Here is a 14,182-nt window from a genome sequence, read left to right on the forward strand (position 1 = left end):
CGTTTGGAGCCCTCGTAAAAATTATCACCACTATTTATTATCTTACAAATGCAACAACCGACTTTCAAAAAGTGTAAATTATTACCGAATAAACCATTTGATTTGAATGAGAAAGGGTTAAGTTTTAGACCATAGTCCGCCACGCTATCAAGTCCGGTTTGACATTCATACACTTTTGAGAACATTATGGAAAACTTTCAGGCATGAAGGTTTCCTCACCGGTTTTTTTTCACCGTTAAAGCACTTTTTAGTATAGGTAAAGACAAAACATATCATAAATCATATAATAACATATTGTTTTTTTTCATATTTTCGCTCTTAACAAAAAAATCCGAACCAAAAAAAACGTTAGACAAAACTCTCATACGAATGACAAACATTTAATTAATAAAAAAAAGCCTTTTATTAATTCCAAACTTACGTGCCTGCACAGAGCAAAGCTTAAAATAATTAAATACTAGGTACATTCAGTAATACATTTAATTAACTAGGTATTTATTCGACTTGATATTCCAAATCTAATAACTATTCGACTTGGATCGAACGAACAACACTACTATATGTTTGAATTTCGGTACATAAGTGAGTTATATATACTAGTTTATGTAATAGTTTCCCAATTCACCCCCTCTACTTAGTAGGTTTGTACTTTATTCTAGGTAGATATTATGTAAGCTCTATCTACATTAAGGTACATAGGTAGTATTTGAATATAATCAATTTTGATGTTGCCTGGGTCACATACGAGGGTCTAATACAATATTAACATCGATACGGGACAAAGAAAGCTTGGGCGAGGACATAGGAATAGGTACTGTTATAATTCTGTATATATAAAATTCAAAGTCCTGACTGACTGACTGACATATATATCAACGCACAGCCTAAACCGCTGGTTCTAGAGACATGCAATTTGGAGGGTTTGTTCTTTGTAAAGAGCAGGTATCCACTAAGAAAGGATTTTTTGAAATTCCACCCCTAAGTGGGTTAAATGGGGGATGACAGTTTGTATGAAAGTCCGTCATTTTCCAAGTTATTTGCATGAAAATTGGTATTTGGGTTTTCGGCAACAAATGAAGAAATATGTATTTCAGGATTTTTGGAAATTCAACCCCCACCTCGATTTTCTAAATTACACCCGAGCGATGCCGGGGCTGGTCAGCTAGTAATACATATATTCCGTGACATACATGACCGGTACCGGATTATGCGTAAAAGTGTGTATAAATTTCCGCTTCACATCGTGTAAGTATTGATTTTTTTTTTGTTTATTTGTGATAATCAATGAAATTATTAAAAGCAACAATGCATTAATGTGTCTGAGTAAATATAGATGAAAAACAAAAAGTGTTATTTTCTGTAGCTCTAAGAGTTAATGTCGTACATAGATCTAAATGTTCTTTTCATTTTTGTTTAGGTTTAAGAAGTATATATGTCCTCACAAAACTAAAAGGTAAATAAAAAATTGATTTTAGTATGTTTTACTGTCTTTTTTACCACTTTCCATTACCATTACAATCCCGGGACTATCCCGGGATCCCGGGATTAACTGTAGATAATCCCGAAATCCCGGGATTAGAAAAATCGACCGGGATCGAATCCTCTACCACCATAGCTCTAATTCGGAAGACAATATATCATGACCATTCCTACGTTCAACAAAATAATTACCTACACTAATTAGAGACCATGCTACATTATTAAATACAAAAAACGTTACATCTCAATATACAGAAGTGTAACGGTAAATAAAATAGAAGTTATTTTAATGATATGATCCAGGCACTTGTTTACACGATCCACTGCGCTCGTTGCCGCCGCCCGCGCCGCCATATTGGCATGCGCATGCGCATACGAGAAATAAAGGCGGTAATCTGCTGCAATTTTCACTTGCGAGAAATATATAGATAGTGAAAACAGTAAACAAACACGTTATGTCGGTACCGTCAGCAGCATATAGAGAAAGCAGACGCCTAAGATCTAAATGTGTATAAGTCCCGCAAATCGCTAATGTGCGTGGCCGCCATTTTAATGACGTCAGCACTAAACTGAAGTTCCGAGCTGATGGTATATTTTTATTTCGGCTGACGTCAAAACGTCATTTAGATGTTAATGAGACATGGTTCCAGCGGCAATTTGCGGGACTTATAGCAAAAATAATAAGTAAATACTAATACCAGAGTAACCAACATAGCTCAACGGGTTGCGAAGCTGAAGTCAAAGAGAATAATAATCACTACGTTTTTTGCTGAAGTGGCAACGGGCAGGGCAGGCAGGGAAAACTGATAGACCTTGGGATTCTTGCTAGAATGGCGTCATCGGAAAGTTGGAAGACCCCCACTATAAGTGGACAGACGACATCAAACGAGTCGCAGGGAGCCACTGGATTTAGGCGGCACAAGACCGTGGCGTATGGAAGTCCCTACAAAAGATTTTTTTTTTTAAGAATATATGAATGGGAGTTGCAGAAAAATCGGAGATTGACATTATTTATCCAGTTGTGGGACAGTACAGGCTAATTTAGATTTAGATTTTAAAGTTGCTAATAAGTAGATAGAAATTCGAAATGAATATTTAAAGAGCTTTATTTGAAGCTTTCGCCTCCTAATTGAAGGTCCGGGGGTTCGATTCCGGATCTCTAACTTTTCGGAATTATGTGCGTTTTAAGTAATTAAATATCACTTGCTTTAACGGTGAAGGAAAACATCGTGAGGAAACCTGCATGCCTGAGAGTTCTTCATAATGTTCTCATAGGTATGTGAAGTCTGCCAATCTGCACATGGCCGGCGTTGTAGACTATGGCCAAAACCCTTCTCACTCTGAGAGGAGACCCGTGCTCTGTAGTGAGCCGTGATAGGTTGATCATGATGATGAAGGGGATAATTTAGATTCAAAATCAAAGTCAAAATCAAATAATTTGTTCAAAATAGGTAATGAATTTCACTTTTTGATTGTCAGTTGTTGGATTTGTAAGATATAGCTAGTGCTGATAATTTACTTAAATAATAATGATGATAAACTGATAATAAACTTAAAACTAAAGCTACGATTTAGATAGAAAAGTTGCTTATTAAGTAGATAAAAATTCGAAATGAATATTTAAAGAGTCTTATATCTAAACTCCCGAGCAGACAAAATTTAACTAACTTCTTCATTGATAATTCTGCATAAATAAATTCTAAGTAGACTATTACAGGCTATTTTTAATACTCGAGACTTGAGACCCTGGATTTCGGTCGATGACACCTATATGATTATTTGTATTAGAATAAAACGATTTAATATGTAAATTATTCAATTTAATATACTTATTGAAACTAAATATATACCTAAAATCTAGATAGTCAAGTTTGAGAATGATTTATTATGAAAGTAGGCACTAGATAATGCCCGGCGCCTTCTTCCACGGACATTTAGGTTTTTTTTAAATCCTGTAGGAACTTTTCGAATTAACCTATCTAAGTACATTTCAAATTTCAGCCATATCGCTTTAGTCATTGTGGTATGAAGAAGTAACAAACACCCAAACTTAAAAAAAAATATAATAATATAGTAAAACTAGCTTAAACTCGCAACTTGCGGGTTGCAACTTGAACCCGTGTGGATACACCGTAACGGATACGGAAAACTCAAACCTAAGAGTATCCTGAAATGTTAATTTTTTTGCTATCGCTTCGTCCCGAGGGAGCGTATGCTGTTTTTGCGGCGTCAGCGAAATTGAAAGTGGAAACCTCGGCAATTATGACATTGTTCTGCGAGAAAAACTTATGCTGGCGTGCGACCGGCGGGGAAACGCCGCTCGATTTATTCCATTGCCCATGTGACAAACAGATATATCACTGCTGTCTCCCCCGGTTCTATTTCTAACAGCCGCACTCAGAGTCGCTAATGGTTCCTTAAGATTAAGTTAAAACGAGACAGATTTATGTGAGAGATATAGCTCGTCGTCGACAGTCGACAGTCGATAGGTACCTACACGTAACACATTAATTTATTGGTATACTTAATACTTAAAAGCTAACTAACAATTACTTAATATATACTAACAACATTGAGCTGAATGTAAGTTGTAAATCTAGATTTATTGATATATTAAACATTGAAAAAAACATTTATTTTAAAGTTACGAGCCTCAAAAGATTCCTATTTATGACAACTTTAGGTGTAAATAAATAAGATTAGGGGTATGAAAATCCTAAAACGATTTAACATAAAACATAGTTTATTTATTCATTAGTTGAAATAACTATACTTTGCAAACATAAACTCAGTAGTTTTTTCTCAAGAATAACCTAAATTTTCCTAAACCCTTGATTTCGGTGAAAATCATCGTGCCTCTCACCTTTCTCATACAATGGGGCCGATTCTCTTGTACACAATCTCTAAACTAAACTAAATTAAGAGGTCTAAATCTAGTGCTAACCTTTTCCACAGGCAATATTATGAAAGGGATAGCTATAGATTTAGACGTACCATTTTAGTTTAGTTTAGAGATTGTGTACAACTGAATTAGCCACAATGTCAAGTGAAAAGCAAACCTTAACAGAAAACCCCAATAGTTTTTTGACCCAACACGGGACTAGAAACCGGCACCTTATGATTCGCAGGTTAATAAGTTAAGCACTAATACTTTTGACAGAAGTTTTTTGACCCAATCCGGGACTGGAAACCGGGACCTTATGATTCGCAGGTAACTACTAAACCGATGAGGGAGTTAACAAGGATATAAGAGCCAGTCACTAGATAACCGATAGACATTGTTTACAAAGTCCAAGGCGAGTGTTGTGACATAAGCACTTGTACTGTTTGTCTTATACCCTACTCGACTGTTTGACTACCACTCACTGGTTTTATTGTTTTTTAACTGTTATCGTATTCTGTTAACTGGCGGTTATCTCGAGTGGTAGGTTGGATGACCAGGTTCTTATTGTTTGTATTTGTTGCGTGAGTTTTCCGGGAGGGATTTCGAAATCCGTACAAAAGATAGGTTATGTCTGTAAAAGTATTGATTTTTCTACTTTTTAAAAATTGCCTGCCTAGTTGCCTTCATAAATCAAATTGTCTCTATGAACGCCTCTTTTCTAAAAAATCTTAGAATCTTTTGGTTTTCATTTTTGTAGCTTCATACTATTTAAATAGGAAATTAGGAAAATCGTTTTTAGAATAGGTATGTATACTAATCCAAAAGAGCGTATGATATTGACTCTATAAGTTATAGTAATTGATTCTATTATATATAGCTTATGCTCGCAACTTCGTCCGCGTGGACTTCAAAAATTTCAACCCCCTGTTTTACGGGGTTGAATTTTCAAAAATCCCTTTTAAGCCTACGTCATAATGGCTATCTGCTTGCCAAATTTCAGCCCGATCCGTCCAGCAGTTTCAGTAGTGCGTTGATAGATCAGTCAGTCAGTAAGTCAGTCAGTTACTTTTTCCTTTTATATGTTTGGATGTATTGCTTTTTATGTCACTTTTTACAGTTTATATGCAACAATCTTAGAAATGCTTGTCAAATAATAGCGTAAACAAAAATGCTTCGTAGAATAAAGCACGGTGAACCGGCCGAGATAGGTTACTATACAGTCAGTGGCGTGCAGCTCGTAGAGGCATAAACGCACTGCTTGCCCTCATTGTAATAAATCAATGCTTATTTTTCATTATAACCTGCTGTAAAATAAGTTCATACCTAAATGCATACCCTGGCTTGAACTCCTGTGCACGCCACTGTATACAGTGTACACCCTGCACCCAGCATCCATATAATATCTAACTGTCCACATAAACATGGCGTCGCGAATTGCAGAAAAAGATGCGGGAACACTGATATTCATAAACCAAGATACACGTGAATTTAAAAAAAAAACAAAATTCTAATAATTTATTCAAAATAGGTAATAAATTACTCTTTTTGACAGTCGGTTGTTGTATAATGTTAAGATTTAGTGGTGATAGTTATTACGCGAACTTAAAACTAAAGCTACGAGGGTTCCAAACGCGCCCAGGTCTGAGAAGAGCCCACAACAAACATTTTTGTATAATAGTAGTTGCAATAATATAGGCTTACAGTCATGTGTGTCAGAAAGTGTGTTTGTTTGTTGGTTTGTCCTTCAATCACGTCGCAAACGGTGCAACGGATTGATGTGATTTTTTGCTTGGGTATAGACAAAGACCTGGAGAGTGACAGAGGCTACTTTTTATCCCGGGAAATCAAAGAGTTCCCACGAGATTTTAAAAAAACCTAATTCCACGCGGACGAAGTCACGGGCATCAGCTAGTAGCTTATATTCTAATGGCGTTCTTAATTTTCATTTGTACTTAATGTACAAACTTGCATCTTTATACCGAACACACTGTGCTAATAAATTTTTGACTTAAAACCAATACTAAGATGTTTATTGAAATAAGCCCAACTTTTGACATTTTTTCAATCTAAACTTAAATTATTATGTCAGCTTCAATCTTGTAATTTTTTGACGTGTTATTTTTCACGTTTAGTTCTTAATCTTGGGTGATGTATATCAATGTAAGGATTGCAGAAAAAGACGCAAGAATGAAGTAATAACCAAACGCAACCCAACCTAAACCAAGCGGCGCCAACTTGACCGGATAGATACTATTTATATGACAAAAAAACCATACACGGCGAGTCTTCCTGTGCTAATCGTTGCCAATTATACGCGCGCGCCTGTGTGCGTGTCCGTGCACGCACCGCGAGCGAGTGTGCGTGTGTGCGCCCGCGCACCCGTAGCCTTGAATCCGTACGTCGACTGCACTTGCCCACGATATCTGTTCGGAAACGCTGAGTTAATATTTTATTTTATTTTTTAAATTTCTCTCTTTAATATTAAATTATGTTCAAACATTATGCATGTGTAGTCAACGCAAGCATGATAATATATTCAGTTTTGTAAGGTCACCCTCAAGTATCAACTCTACATAGAAAAAACCGGCCAAGTGCGAGTCAGGCTCGCGCACTGAGGGTTTCGTAGTACAGTCGTATTTTGCGACATTTTGCACGATAATTCAGAAACTATGATGCATAAAAATAAATAAAAATCTGTTTTAGAATGTACAGGTGAAGACCTTCCATATGATACCCCACTTGATGTAGTTATCTTACTTCGAAAATTGAAAATACTATAGTTCATGACCACAATTTAATTTTTTTTAATGTGATGTAACCACAAATTCACGGTTTTCAGATTTTTCCCCGAATGTCTGCTATAAGACCTACGTATCTGCCAAATTTCATGATTCTAGTTCAACGGGAAGGTTTAGTAGGTTTCTTGACAGACCGACAGAGACAAACAGACAACAAAGTGATCCTATAAGGGTTCCGTTTTTCCTTTTGAGATACGGAACCCTAAAAATATAATATTATTACTTATTGTATGTTTTCCACATAGTTGCATTTTCAGCCCAATTTTACGCAATCAAAAATTTCATAATACATAGAATGATATATATATTCCGGTAACTAATATGCCTGTAAGATATTGCTTAAACAACACCTCCTTTACATGCTTTTAATTTCTTAAGTAGGTATATTGTTTATAGTGTGCGATAAATAATTTTCAATATTTTTATACATTCAATCATGCTATTAGATATTTTCGTATAGTTTTGAAAGGGTTCATATTTATAACAATGTGAAAATCGTATTGGAATGTGTATTAAAAACAGATGCTTTCGTTAAATATTTTATTCTAATTGGATTCGCTGCTAATAATATAGTATTAATATTTAATGTATTGTATTGTATATTATATAATATTAGTATTGATAGAAATAGTGTCATGAGTAGAAAAAGCAATATTTTTATTAAATTCTTCATTCCACTTTAAAATTCTGACTACAAAGTAATAACGCATGACAATATAATATAATATACCTACGTACTTTCCTATTAGTAGGTAAACTTAACTGTTTAAAGCTAATTGAACAAATGTGTGCGCAGTCGACTGTAACATTTCAAGCTAATCTTGGAGCATCAAATACCTATCTGTTTTATGGTTCGGTTGTTTTATTCTATTGAATTTTATATTAGTTGTATATTTTTCCCAATTTTTATACCTACCTGTTTCGGTATACTTGGCTATATTATAGACCGTACCTTTGAGTTACTGTAAATTCTATAATTAATATTATTGCAAAATATTTCTACTAAACTAATATTTTAAATTACTTACTACAATACAAGTAATGTAAAAAACTCCTTTATCAATTATTATTTAAGCCCATAATTATTAATACCAATTAAATCATATGATAATTATTATAAATTTTTGACACATGCAGTTGATCCTCTCACAGAATATTTTTGCTATAGCGACTATCCGAACGGGTATCTGACACCTTTGTACTCACCCATCTCTTTTCCTCTTGAAAGATGTATATATTTCCATCCTGCTCACACGCGGATAAATTGGCACGAAGGAAGAGAGATTGATGATCTAAGCGCAGATCGATCGCCCGATCCTTGTAGTTAGCACATCTACAGATGTGCCGACAAGTCGGTTGGAACATGTACGAAAGTAATAACCAAATATGAAATCTACTTGAAATGGACCCAAATTAATTTTTTCATAGGACTCCAAGCTATTTCATGCTATGAAATATCTTTCAACCTTATTATAAAACCCAGTTATTGTGCCCAGAGTCCTCCCAAATTTTGGATGTCTGAAAGAAGCAGGATAATATACAAGAAGCTACAAGCTTAATTTGCTATAATCCGCCAAAACAGACAAAGTATGGTACAATATTTATGGTACGATTTTTACAGGTATACACCTTCCCCTAATAAAACCTGCATCAATCATTATTACAATCTCAATTGTTCTGATTGGCTGAATTTGTGCGATTCTTGTTGCAACAATGCATTGTGGCCAATAGTGAGCGAGCATTAACCAATCAGAGATGATTGCGATCGTGACATTGTAGCTGTCAAACAACCGCGGTAGGGCCACAGATCAGAGACGTACGAAAAGTCGATTTCTATAGTCAGTGTCAGGTGTCAACAAATTCCTAGCACTAACTCATAATTTAATAAATCGGGAGCTGGGTTGGGTACGAACGACCTATGTTAAAGTTGGTAGTTGGCACATGTGTAGTTGTTTTTATTCATGCTTATTTGGTTTATTTGCTTTGTTTAGTTGCTACTTTAGGTCCCGTTGGTCATCGCCGGTTTTTTATTGAAAAAGCTTCTGTTTTATTTATCAAACGAACTAACAGTATAATGCGCCATCCTTTTGATGTTACACTAAATAAGTAATTTCATTTGTAAAGGGATAGCTTCTATATTTTAGTAAAGCCAGCTTCTAGTAGTCTGGGATTTGTTAAGGCTAGATATTTACTTTATTCTATGTCAATTAACATTTTGATCACCTAGATATGTACGTTATATGCATTTCTATTCTTATACCTATGTAGATATATTCATACAAAAAATACATTTATAAGCAAGAATAATTTATATCGTTACATTAAGAAAGCTTTAGGCTTTTATAAGCGAAGTAAACTTTGAGTTACGCGAGCGACGACGCGACAGTATCCCATCTTAAGGTGACGCAGGACGCTCGACCGAAATTGGCCGCGCACGTGGGTAACGTGTTTGCTTTTCACTTGACATTGTATGAGAAAGTTGAGAGGCACGATGATTATCACTGAAATCAAGCGCGCAAAAAAGGTTTAGGAAAAGTATTTTTGAGAAAAAACTACTGAATTTATGTTTGCAAAGTAAAGTTATTTCAACTAATGAATAAATAAACTACGTCTAATGATAAATTGTTTTAGAATTTTCATATCCCTAATTTTATTTATTTACGCCCAAAGTTGTCATAAATTTAGTGTTAAAATAGGAATCTTTTGAGGCCCGTAACTTTTAAATCAATATTTTTTTCAATGTTTTAGATATCATTGAACCTAGATAATGACGAGATAAATCAATGTAATTCTTAGTTTTGTGCGTACAATATCGAATATTGTTGTATTTTCCCTCTTACGTTTGTATGGAGAAAGCACCGAACTGAGTCCCCTTAAGGGCTAAGGCATGCAATATTTGTAACTAAAATCTTAATAAATGAAAAAATATTATTAAGTAGATATTTTCAGTTCCTTTGTTTTTAGTTGAAAATGTTGAAAAGGGATAAATATTAGTTCATTATATTATATCTTATACTTATTTGCGTAAGTAGGTACGTGTTAGAATAAACTAATAAGGCCAGTTATTGGACTGTAAATTAGATTTAGAAATTAATCATAAGTAAAAGTTTAAGCTAGAATAATATTACTTATCAGCCCATAGGCTGATAGATGGTAGTAGCAGTAAAGCTGCCATTATATAATGGTTTATGGTAGGAAAAAAGACTTACTAGCGTATATTTTATTCTAGAATAGAATAGTGAGCTTTGTCCATTAAATAAATTCTTGTAAGATAAGGCACAGAATATATATGTAATTAAGGATTGTTTTGTAATAATTATATTTATTAATATTTACAAGTCTTGCTTGTTGTCTTGTCAAGCTTGCAAAAGACGACCTACTTTAATATAAACAGTTAAGTAGATATTTGCATCATCGTCAATTGATAAGTAGGTGTGTTTATTATCGTTTAAACCTAACGCATTAAAAATGTTTTGAAGGTGATTTTCCTAGTGGGAAGATTACATAGGACGTATAAGTTAGCGGGTTCGATGCCCGACTGATGCGATACCATTTGACCCTCGCGTGATAGCGATAGCCTGGCTATCGGATGTTAAAGAATACATCTTAGATTCAACTAAATTACTTGTACATGTATGTACCTACTTGTATATCTTAATTATTCGGATTATATAGGTACCTATTTTTTTCATTTACATATAATAAAAAGAAAAACTTTTTGACTGACATATCAACAAACTGATGTAGATTTACTTCTTCTGTTCTTTTTTATACCCTAGTTTGTCACTGTATATTATATTAATAATTTATATTTAAGTACTATAGCTGCCCCGGCGAACTTCGTACCGCCTAACAGTCGATTCAATTTTTTAAAATTTTTTTCTCCGTAAGAACCATCCTTGTACTCCAAGGAATATTATAAAAAAAGAATTTGCGAAATCGGTTCGGCTGTTCTCGAGATTTGCGATCAGCAACACATTTAGCGATTCATTTTTATATGTATATATAGAGATGTCATGTCTCTTACATTATAGTCTGTAATTGGTGTATATTTATACTTTAAGGTACCTAGGCATAGATTTATAGGTACCTTACTTAATAATCATATGGATCCGAGTTTAAATGAGAGATTTATTTTTATATTTCATTTATCTCTCATTTATTTTTATACTCGGATCCATATAAGTAATTATTATATTAAGTATATGTATATGGTTTTTTAAAAAGTAAAAATATATTATATGCGTAAATATACCACGTGTTCCGCCACGTGCACTAATCTAATTAAAAATACACCATCTCATATAAACAATAACATAGCATTAGCAATATAAATGTTAGTAATAAATAAATAGCATAATAATTACTTAGTAATAGTTATAAAGCAGTCACTACCAGTAAATATTACGCAAATCCTAGCGATAGTACAAGGTCGCCCGTACCAGGTCAATCGTGATTCCTTGTTTACCAGCACTTGACAAAACTCACACTAAAAAGAACCCAAAATTATCTACACGAGCCAAATCAACACTGACATTGATTCTACATTCTACTCTGTTCATAACTAAATTAACCTGACCTCTCTACCTTCATACGTTTTCCTCCTCTCTAGTATATATTTGTATAAAGGTGGGGGGAGGTAGAAGGTCATCTCGTAATGGTTGTGTTAGTATGTCACGTGGTCGGCGTGCGCGCAACTTATTTGTGAAGTGTAAAGGAGGTCAATGCCCCGCGCGTTAGATAAAAAATATACAAATTGTTTACGTGGTGTGTTACGCAAATTGCGATTATATTATAGATTGTCACTATATTCCGGTTTAAAGTACGTATTATCTACCCACTGTATTTACTATACAGTTTAATTTTTCTTGTTAGGTACTTCTACAGTAGGTATCTATAGGTGCACTAAACTTTTCCTGAAAATTTCCTAATTTTTTACACCTTTTGTAGATATTTTTTATTTTGAGTTGAAAACAATAAGTGAGTAGAATTTCAGTTTCAAATTGACAAATGGTATTTTACCGGTTCATTTTAGGGACGATTTTCACACCCTTTTTTGAACAAATTAAAATATCTTAGAGCAATAATAATTACTTCGTACGCGTGGATTTAGGTTTTTAATAATCTCGTGGGAACTCTTTGATTTCCCGGGATAAAGAGTAGCCTATGTCACTCTCGAGGTTTTTCACTATATCCATGCAAAAAATCATGTCGATCCGTTGCTCCGTTGCGACGTGATTGAAGGACAAACCAACAAACAAACACTTTCACATTTATAATATGGCTACTGATGGGTACTGATAATAATTATAATGGCTGGATCATGGATGTACTTCATCTCATTAATAAAAAACCGGCCAAGTGCGAGTCAGGCTCGCGCAATGAGGGTTCCGTACTACAGTCGTATTTTTTCGACATTTTGCAGGATAATTCAAAAACTATGATACATAAAAATAAATAAAAATCTGTTTTAGAATGTACAGGTGAAGACCTTTCATATGATACCCCACTTGATATAGTTATCTTACTTCAAAAATTGAAAATACTAATTATTAGTTTATGACCACAATTAATTTTTTTTTTGTGTAATGTAACCACAAATTCACGGTTTTCAGATTTTTCCCCTAATGCCAGCTATAAGACCTACCTAACTGCCAAATCTCATGATTATAGGTCAACGGGAAGTACCCTATAGGTTTCTTGACAGACAGACAGACAGACAACAAAGTGATCCTATAAGGGTTCAGTTTTTCCTTTTGAGGTACGGAACCCTAAAAAGGTCTTTCACTTAGGACCTAAGGCTAATTCATTCATGTTGTTCGGAATGGTTTACGAGAAGAGTTTATTCGTAGAGCGCTATCCATACAAATGTAGTTTGGTTCGTTAATATCAACCAATCAAATTCAGGTAAATTAGGGTAATAATGATTATTTTGCAAATAGAGTACCTATGTTAGTTATAAAATAATTATCATTGTGAAATTGTCAGAAATCATATCGTTTGAAGATTTCAAAATTGTTTTCATACCTAAACACAATAACATAAAAATAAATTGATTATCCAATTTATCATTTCTTGTTTGTTGGTGTTTGTATCACCATAATTTCCGTATACGTGCACCAATTTGTATAATTCGACTAATATAGCTATAAAAGGAGAAGTTAGTCAACTATGTACTTAGTTGTTTTTTTAATGTAGTCATTGGTAGAGTCATACTCATAGTTTCCGCAAACGTGACCCAGTTTCGTTATTTTTATGCGATAACAGTGCACTATATAGATACGGAAAGTACCTGTGTACATCCGTACTAATATTATAAAATAATTTGTGTGTTTGTTCGTTGTTTGGACCTTCTATTATGCCGCAACAGATAACGGATCGACGAAATTTTTACGGTTAAAAACCTGGACAAACTTTTATCCCGGAAAATAAGGAAAAATAATGAACTAAATGTACGGGCAAAGTTGTTTCAAATTATACCTATTATGATTTTTTTCAATACTTACTTGAAGTAAGTAAACCAGTTTAAATTTACTGTTTAACAATTGGGTATTCGACAATACCTAATATCAAAAATAAATTATTTCTCAGTGATCATTAAATAGAGGGTCTTCCAAAATACGTAAACTCCACGTCTTTTGTTAGTTTTAAGTGTAATAACCATTTTAAATCATCGATTAAACTAAAAAACTACCTACATCATTATGATGGGACGTAAGTCCAGTATTTCATAGAATAACTTAAGTTCGTGTTTTGACGTTTGAAAAAATTAATCTACCAGTTGTCAAATACAGTATTGGGTAGGTACATGACCCGTGCCCGTTGTTGTGGACATAATTTTTTGTTATAAGTATTAATTTCTCATTGGACAATTGTAACTGTTTGTCTCTACAAAATAAATTAAAAAAAAAACACGGTAGGTAGGTATCTTTTAGAATTTTGTTTATAAAAGTCGTACCAAAATTGTTTCTATGAAATCATTTCAATAATTAGGTAGGTAGATATATCTCAGAATGTCGTT

The 14,182-nt window shown here is 33.9% G+C and overlaps 1 protein-coding gene across 6 annotated transcripts in view; it reads left to right on the forward strand.

The window, feature by feature from the left end:
• Eip74EF (Ecdysone-induced protein E74) overlaps positions 1–14,182 on the forward strand; it is a 338,704-nt gene that overhangs the window by 206,648 nt on the left and 117,874 nt on the right. The gene's annotated exons all lie outside the window — the stretch shown is intronic.

The sequence above is a fragment of the Maniola hyperantus genome, chromosome 4, assembly GCF_902806685.2.
Source record: "Maniola hyperantus chromosome 4, iAphHyp1.2, whole genome shotgun sequence".
Lineage (NCBI taxonomy): Eukaryota > Metazoa > Arthropoda > Insecta > Lepidoptera > Nymphalidae > Maniola > Maniola hyperantus.